Source organism: Echinops telfairi, unplaced genomic scaffold (genome assembly GCF_000313985.2).
Source record: "Echinops telfairi isolate 266 unplaced genomic scaffold, ASM31398v2 ScPeMD7_7468;HRSCAF=8506_0, whole genome shotgun sequence".
NCBI lineage: Eukaryota > Metazoa > Chordata > Mammalia > Afrosoricida > Tenrecidae > Echinops > Echinops telfairi.
The window spans coordinates 70,284,372-70,294,066 of NW_022111369.1; the positions used below are offsets into that span (position 1 = coordinate 70,284,372).

Sequence of the window (9,695 nt, forward strand, 5' to 3'; positions counted from 1 at the left end):
TCAAGCAGCACTGAAAGCATTAGCCCAAACCAAAACTCTAGGAATTGATGGACTATCATTTAACATGCTTCAACAAGCTAATTAAGCACCAGAAGCACTTATTCATGAATGTGAAGGATTTTGGAAAACCCATAGTTGGCCAACTGACTGGGAGAGATCCATATTTGTATCCATTCAAAAGAAAGGCAACCCATAAGGATGATCAAATAATAGAAGAGTATCATTAATAGCATATGCAATTAAAATTTTGCTGAAGTTCATTCAACAATGGTTGCAGCAGTACATTGACAGGGATCTGCCAGAGATTCAAGTTGGATTCAGACGAGGACAGGGAATAAGGGGTATCATAGTTGATAACAGATGATTCTTGGCTGAAAGCACAGAATAACAGAAAGATGTTCATTGTGTTTTATGGGCTATGCCAAGACATTCAATAGTGTGGATCATAACCAACTATGGATAGCCTTCACAAGAGTGGGAATTCCAAAAAGCCAATCTCACAGGAACCCCGTACATGGATAAAGAGGTAGTTATGTGGATGGAACAAAGGAATGCTCCATAGTTTAAAACTGGGAAAGGAGAGCCTCACAATTGTATCCTCTCACCACACTTACTCAATCTATATTCTGTACAAATAATCAGAGAAGCTGAATTAGATGAACAAGGGCATCAACTCAGGATTGGAGGGAAGCTTATGAACAACCTGCAATATGTAGATGACAAATCTTGCTTGCTGAAAATGAGGAGGACTTTAAGCACTTGTTGATGATGATCAAGGACTGCAGCCTTCAGTATGGATTACAACTCAATGAAAGACCCAGATCATCACAACTGGAGCCATGGGTTAGGTCATAGTAAATGGAGGATATATTGAAGTTCTCAAGGATTTTGTCTTATTTGGATGCACAAGAAAAGCTCATAGAAGCAGCAGTCAAGGGATCAAACAATAGATTGTATTGGCTAAATCTGCTGCACAAGCCTCTTCAGAGTGTTGAACAGTACAGTGTTTACTTTGAGGCCTAAAATGTGCCTAACCTAACCCATGGTGTTTTTCATCACCTGATATGTATGTGAAAGATGGAAATTGAATAAGGAAAACCAAAGAAAAAATAATGTGTTTAACTGGTGGGGCTGGTGAAGAATACTGAAAGTAGCATGGATTTCTAACAGAACAAACAAATCTGTCCTGGAAGAAGTACAGCGAGGATGTATCTGAGAGGCAGTAAGTCCAATAGTCAGCCCGTAGCCTGGTTTTAGCTGCTGGGATTGAGATCCCCCTTCATCTCTTCCTCCTGATGTAGTCAATTTGGTTTCAGTGGATTCCATCTGGAGAAATTCAGGTGTTATTCACCTTTCGTGTCACTGATAAAAAGTTTGTAATATGAGTAAGTTGTTGGTCTTCCAAAATTCTATCATAAGTTCTAGAGCTTCATTTTTTATCACCAAAACATGTATTTAAATTACTATTCTTTCCCTTTTGACTTCAATCTTTTGCATTCTAATCGCCAATAACTGTCAATATATTTTGATTTCATGTTTGATCAATTTCAGACTGAAGGAGTTGGTAAAATTCTTCAATTTCTTTATATCTCACTTCAGGGGTTGATGCACAAATTTGAGTAAGAGTGTGTTGGAGTTCCTAATATGTGGACAGGTATAATCCTATCAAAGACAATATTATTATTCAAGATGCATTTTTAAATGTCCTTTTTGAGGATGAATGCAATGCCATTCTTCTTGATTGTGTCTTAGTACATTCCAAGTTCTGATGATTAGTAAAATTTTGCAGATGTTTGGTCTTATTTTAACTCTTGCCCCATCCACAAATGAAGTTATTGAAAGTTTTACTTCTCCAGGTTTGACTTTGTTCTTCCAATCTGACCAAATTTAATTTGAGAAGCCACGTCTTCCTCAGACATGTTCTTTAGGCCTTCACTATCTGAGAATGTTTCTACACTATGTGTTAGATTTTCAGTGGATAATTCCTCTGAAGTGGACACCTACTCCTTCAAGGCCTGTTCTTAATCTCCAAACTGCTGAAACATGTCCACTATGTATAACCCTACTGGTATTTGAAAGACCAGAGGATTAGTTTGCAGCACCACACAGGTCACTACAGTAAGAAGACAGATTGACAGACAAATTGTGACTTAGATCCTGACTGGGCAGTTTTATTGTATCCTAGAGGGTCACTATGAGTCAGAATCAACATGACAGTACACATAATCACAGCATGACCTTAAAAACTCCCAAAGATGGAAAATATTCACGGAAGAATAGTTCTTATGTTAAAAATAGCAATAAGCAGACAGAGATGAACCCTTTTCTTAAAGCATGCACTAATAAGGGGAAGGGTCATGTTCTATACTTGTTACATGCTATTTAAGATTTCTTTCCAACCATAGGACAATGTACATGCTAGTATATTATATTCTAATTTCTTATATAATAAAGTGATGATGGGAGGAATCCATTAATTTTTCTTTGATAATCATTGAATCTAGACTGAAACTGGGTTTTCATTGGATGAAATACACATGTGAGAAAATAGTTTTTATGACCACATGTACCATTCCTCCACTGCCTACATTTCTCTCACAGTGTATCAGGGAGTTATTTCTATTTAAATTTGTCATGTTCAACATCATGTAGTTAAATGAAAATCTTTATAAGGACTCATTTAGGAAATATAACATCATGCCCATGCATAGTCTATTTAATAAGGCAAGCACAATGGTAATGTGCTTTAGATATGATTCTTTTAAATTTTACTTCTCAGATTATTTTGCCATAATTTAAACAGATCTCCCATACAATTTTCACATTAGATAGTGTTTGCTAAGAAGAATGTCTATTATAAATCCAATATTCTACCCCAGACCAGTTTTATTATATTTTTCTGTATAAAAGACTTACTTGGGAAATTATCAATATTATTATTATTATTATTAAAGAAATGGCCCTAGTGCTTATACTATAAAAACTGACTAGATAACTACTGAGTTTGATTGTCAAACATTTTTTAATTCCTTTTTTACTATTCTCCCCAAACGGGATGACAGAAATACTTTGTCAGAGCAAGCCTTTGAGACAGAGGTGAAACAAGCAAATAGAAGAGGGCGGCATGAGTCTGTCCTTTCGTCTTCCACTTTTGATGCCCAGTCTGCTTGCTCTTTTTCCGGATGCGTGTGGCTCCTGAGGAGTGCAATAACTTTCATTTCACTTGCTTGGCTTTCGGTGATAAGCGTCTTGGTAAGTGCAGTAAAGATTGATAGAGGGAAGACTAAATAAACGCTAGAATGGAGATATGCAGTGAGAGGGAAAGTATATTTTTGTTTTGTTTCATTTTGCCTTCCCAGTCAGAAATGTTTGCACAGGAGTAGAAGAAAAACATCCATGAGGTAAACATAATGGTAAGTGACAAAGGCCATTCATTTGCTTTGAGAAATTCCCAGAATGAGCGTAAAGCAACACAAGATGGATGGTGACATTCATTAAGCTTGCACACTATATTTTAAACACTATATGAAAAATAGAACGAGTTAACCGTTCTATGTTCTATCTCTGAACCCAAGTGTCTCACATGGTGCTTTACAATAAGCAGGGAGTTGTTAACTACACTATTGATTCTCTGCAAGAGAAAGGAGATACTGCCTGCTTCCTGAAAGTTGTAGTCTCAGGAATGCGAAGGAGCATCTAAAGTCTATCCTGAGATTTTTTGACTAGGAATTGACTCAAGGGCAATTCATAGAATCCTTTTAATAGTATAATTCAGGGCTTGACTTTTATTTTCAATAATTGTGGTTTAAGAAATGCTGAGTATGTTTTTCCATTTCCCATTTTCTCATTATGCTTTGACTTCTTGAGCTCCCTTTTGAACTCTTTTATGTTTTATGTTGAACACTTTTTATATCGCAGTTTCTTCTAGTTGGTTTAGCTCCTTTGTGTTCAAGAACAAGTTTGAGCCTCTTCTAACATCAACTTTTGTGTTTTTTTTCCTTTTCTTTTAAATGAACGTTAGTTTTCTTCATTTATTACTTTCCTGATGTCATTTCACAACTCAGCTGTATCCAGTCATGAAAATTGAATGCAGCAAATCTATTGCTGAGAGGATCTCTAAATTTAGGTGGGATAGATTCAAGATTAAAATTTTGCTTGTGGGTTTTTTCTAATCATCATCAACTTCAACTGTATCTTGCATACACTCCACACTTCCTCCCTGGCCATGTTTGGGCCGATGATACTAAGGTTCTCCATTATTTGTTTCCACAGATGTAGTAAATTTGATTCCAGTCTATTTTATATGGTGAACTCTTGATACTTTGCCTCTGTTTATGCTATTTAAATAGGTATTTGCAATGCGCATGTGGCCAACCTTGCAAATAAAACCATGTAACCTCTATCTTTGTTTATATCATAGCATTTCCAACTATTTTTTTCTTATTTCCATCTTCTATATCATATTTTCCAACTATTGATCCTTCCTACTTGCTTCCAATTTTTATATTCCAATCATTAATAATTATCAATGTATCTTAATAGCATGTATGAGCAACTTCAGGCCTAAGAAGTTAGTGGAAGTCTTTATTTTGTTCACCATTTCCTTTAGTGGTTGGTGCATATATATTTGAGGGACAGCTGCAAATATCACTTCATACTTGGAGTATGGAATGCCCAAAGTAGGAATCTAAGTAAATAAGAAGTCATCATAATGAAATAGAATTCAGTAAGATTAATATCCTGTAGTTAGGTACTGTCTAGTTAGATCTGACTCATAACAAATCTCTGCACACGCACACAAAAATTGAGTCCTGCTCCATCTTCACAATTATTCTCATGTTCAAGCTCATAATTCAGCTACTGTGTAAATCCCTATGGACCAGGGTGATCCTCTATTGTGCTGCCCCATGACTATACCAATCATGACGGCCTTTTCCAGGGACTGCTCTCCTGATTCTGTGCAAAATACTTGAAAAGTCTTGCCATCTTTGCTTTAAGAATAATTTTTGGTGTACTTATTACAAGATAGAGTTATTTGTTGTTTGGGTAGTATATGATACCTTCAAAATTCTTCACCAGCACAGTTATTTAAATGTATCAGTTGTTTTCAGTCTCTTTTAATCAATGTCCAACTTTCAACTGTATATGCAGCAAAGAAAATACCGTGACTTGGATCAGGTGCGCCTTAAACCTAAAAATAATAGCCTTGTTTTAAAGACTTTTACAATTTTTCATGCAACAGATTTAATCAATGCAATGAATTAGCTGATCTCTTTTTTTTAATTAAATACTTTTATTGTGGGCTCTTCCATATCTTATCACTATCCATGCATTCATCCATTGTGTCATGTATATTGCCATCATACTTTCCAAAGCATTTTCTTTCTATTTGAGCCATTGATATCGGCTCCTCATTTTTTCTGCCTCCCTTCCCCGCCCTCCCCTCCTTCATGAACCCTTCATAAGTTATAAACTGTTATTTTCATATTTTACATTATCCTCTGTCGCCCTTCACCCACTTATCTGTTGTTTTTCCACCTGGGAGGGGGTTATATGTTGGTCCTTGTGATTGATTCCCCTTTCTCCCACCACCTTACCTTTACCCTGCTGGTATTGCTAGTCTCATTGTTAGTCCTGAGGGTTTTATCTATCCTGGATTCCTTGTGTTATGGGCTCTTATCAGTAGCAGTGTGCATGCTCTGGTCTAGTAGAATTTGCAAGGTAGAATTCAGGTCATGATAGTGGGAGGGAGGAAGCATTAAAGAGCTAGAGGAAAGTTGTATGTTTCATCAGTGCTATATTCACCCTGACTGGCTCATCTCTTCCTTACGATCCTTCTGTAAGGGGATGCCAATTGTCTTTAGATGGGCTTTGGGTCTCCACTCCATGCCTCCCCCCTGCCCCAATTCACATTGATATGATTTTGTTCGACATCTCATGATCATACAGACTGGTATACTTCTTCCATGTGGACTTTGTTTCTTCTCATCTAGATGGCCGCTTGTTTATATTCAAGCTTTTAAAACCCCAGACACTATATCCTTTGATAGCCGGGCACCATCAGCTTTCTTACCACATTTGCTTATGAACCCATTTTACCTTCAGTGATCATCTTGGGAAGGTGAGCATCACAGAATGCCAGATTATTAGAACAAAGTGTTCTTGTGTTGAGGGAGTACTTAAGTTGAAGCCCAATGTCCATCAGTTACCTTAATTCTTAACATATAGATATAAGTACATAGCTCTATTTCCCTATCATTACATATTAATAGTGAGAGAGATTGCCGTGGAGATTTTGCAGATGTTCCCGTAGCAGCATGGAGTACCACAATGGGTGGGCAGGAGTTCCCCCAGTCACTTGGAGGTTCTTGGAATGCAGACTGGAGTTCCCCCAGCTTTTTGAAGGGTAGATTCTCCCAGCCATTTGGGGTGCAGGGGAGGATGGGCATGATTTCCCCAGCTGCGTGAAGGCCAACAAGTGCAGGTGGGAGTTCCCCCAACTGGGCAGTCAACGTTGCCCTAAGTGGAGTGGAGTGGCCTGGAGGCCGGTAGTGACCTGTGAAAGGAGAGTGACTGAGCGAGAAAAGGAAAGAAGGAAAAATAAAACAAAACTGGGTCTGCTGAGACTGACTGTGTTGGGAAAGAGGAAGAGAGAAGAAAGAGAGAAGGAAAAGAATAAAAAGTAAGAAGATAGCTGAGCTACGATCACCTGACCATGGGACTGGAGGAGTTCCAACACTGCCTCAAGGTGGCACGGTGGTGTGCCCACTTTAGTGTAGGGTCCCACAGATGCTGGTCAGAATTACCTTCATAGGCAAGATCGCAGCGGAGGTCAGGTGAGGTTTCCGCAGCTGTGTGGAGCACTAGATATGACTGGTATAGCTGCCTTGTGCCATATTCAGCACTGCAGCAGGGGGGAGGAAGTTCCCTCAGCCACTTGTAGGGTCAACAGGATAGGCAAAAAAATCTCCCAACCATGAGAACCACACTTTCTGATCTGGCAGCAGGAGTGCTGGGCAGGTAAATCTACTTGGACACCATCTTGGGGACTTCTCTTACTTGATCTCTTAACTGCTGCTTCCATGAGCTGTGATTGTGGATCCAAGCCAGACAAACTCCTTAGCTATTGCTATCTCTTCTCGATTTACCATCATGTTACCTATTGGTCCAGTTTTGAAAATTTTTATTACCTTTACATTGAATTGTAATTCATACCGAAGAGACATTCTTTCATTTGTATTTGTGTTTTAAGTTCACTTCTCTTTAAAGATTATTATTAAGTCTCCCTCCAATCCTATTATAGCATTCATCTTCATATAATTCATTTTCTCTGATTATTTGGGCAGCTTATAGATTTAGCAAATATGTAGTAAGGATACAACCCCAAATCACACCATTTAATTTTAAACCATGTAGTTTTCCTTTGTTCTGTGTGAACAGCTATCTCTTGGTTCATACACAGGTTACATTTGAGCACAATGATTATTCTGGAATTCCCATTCATCGCAAGGATATCCATCGTTTATTATGGTCCACAGAGTTGAATGCAAAGGCACAAGTGAGCATCTTTCTGGTATTCTCTGCTTTCACACGAGATTCATCAAAGATCAGCAGTGATATTCCATATTCCACATTGTTTCTTTGAACCTGGCTTGAACTTCTCCAAACCTTTTTGCATACAGGTCATTATTGTGGATTCCATCTTGAGAAAACAGGGCCTTTGACTCCAGTAATTTTTGGAGTGCATGCTCACAGGGGGCTCATCTACTGGCACTGTTTCCAAAAATATTCTGCTGCTATTCAAAATCTGCTTTCTGTTTCTAAAAAAGTCCTGTGACTCATTCTTCCAAAGTGGATACCCTATACCATTTTGTAGTCTGTTCTTAATCTGAACCTCTGCTAAAACCTGTTCACTTTGGGTCACCACCTGGTATTTGACATCCATCTAGCATCACAGCAAAACAGAAGTCGTGATAATACCTGACAGGCAAGTGGTGCATTGACATCCCAAGCATTCGAAATAGTCTTGCATGGAACATTTTGTATCAGACAATAAAATGGCTCCATATTCCAGGAATGAAAAATTCAGAGGACAGGCGTCATATTCATTGTCAAAAAGATCATTTCTGTATCTATCTTGAAGTAAAATGGTATCTGTGATAAGATAGTGTCTATATGCTAACAAAGAAGACCAATTAAGATGTTAATTAGTGTTGATATATAATATATTAAAATATACATACATGTACATTTATAAATGTGCACACTTATAGCTTGAAGTTGCTGGGTTTTGTGAAAGAAGGATTTGGAAGAGGGTTGGTGCAAAGTTTATGTACAAAGGGCCTGGAGTACAAAATTATCCTTGCTCTTCTTCTCAAATCTAGCAGATGATACACTGCAAAATTATGTCTACATTAACCTTTGTAGAGATGTAGTAATTATAATAGGTAGATTTATTTGTTTACCTGAGTAAAAGTCTAGAGAAATATGAGCTCAACATCTACTGTAATATGCATTGCTTTTGTTAGTTTTGAAGGCTATATGGGAGACAGAAAACTATTTCATAAAACAAGGACTTTGACATTTGGAAATGAAATACAGTAAATTTACGTGTGTCAGGTCATTTTGGAAGTAAATTGTGAAAAGAGTAAGGAAAAGGATTGTTTCTGAGATGCCAGTTATCCCAATGAAGTGCTAAAAGTTTTGAGAGACCAACTAAAAATCACTGAGTCCTGTTCATTGTTTTGTTTGTTTGTTTTAAATTTATTATTTTTAAAAGTATTATTAAGTGGGAGTTAATAGATATAAAAAATCATTCCAAGCAGTATTGTACAATTGCTACCACAACCAGTTTCCAAACATTCTTTCTCTTCCTGGACTCCGTAACATTGTTTCAGTTTACCCACACCACCTCATCACCACCACTGTACACTCCACAACGAAACTCTTATTCTACTTGCTATTCCTAGAAGTTTATCAATCCTAGGTTTCATATTCCAAAAACCAGAAACAAACAAACATGTAACACAACTTCAAGAGGGTGACCTCAAGGACAAAACACCTCTGAGATAAACCCTAATATAAACAAACAGAAATACAGAAAATGTTGAAAACCGTATCAAGTCCAGTGTGCATCAGATGGGGGGCGGGGGTCAACTGATGGAAGTTTTAACTGTTCCAGTCAAGTTTATCCCTTTGTTCACCTATACTCATGTCTCTAATGCACTCTGTTGAGTAACCACTTTATTCCCTCAATTATGGATAGAGGGAGATCACCAGAGCCTTACTACCTATGTAGTTGCAGCAAATGTATCTTGGGCTCCCATTTTCATCCATAACCTTCTTCAAACCAGATGTTCAAAATTTGGGCTCTGGTACTAATTCCTCCTTTATCTTCAGATTATATAATTTACAATCCTGATGGATGATTGTGTGCCCTTCCATGTGTATGTGTGAGTTGACATCTCGCTTAGATGGCTGCTTGTTTGGAGCCAAGCCTTTAAGACCCAGATGCCTTTTTATCTGCCAGCTGGGTACTTTGCTAGTATATAACAAACCAAATTAAAAAGGAAAGTTTCAAGTTTCTGAGGCAGCATGGAACTCTGATATTTACGCTCTTCTAACTGATCATAAATGTGATCACTGTACCTCTAAGCATCAAAATTATATAAGCAAAACATTAATGGAAACACTTC

At 37.7% G+C, this 9,695-nt stretch overlaps 1 pseudogene; it reads left to right on the top strand.

Annotated features, from left to right (window-relative positions):
* The first annotated feature begins 3,182 nt into the window (after positions 1-3,182).
* Positions 3,183-9,695, top strand: part of LOC105978923 — a 42,763-nt pseudogene continuing 36,250 nt past the window's right edge.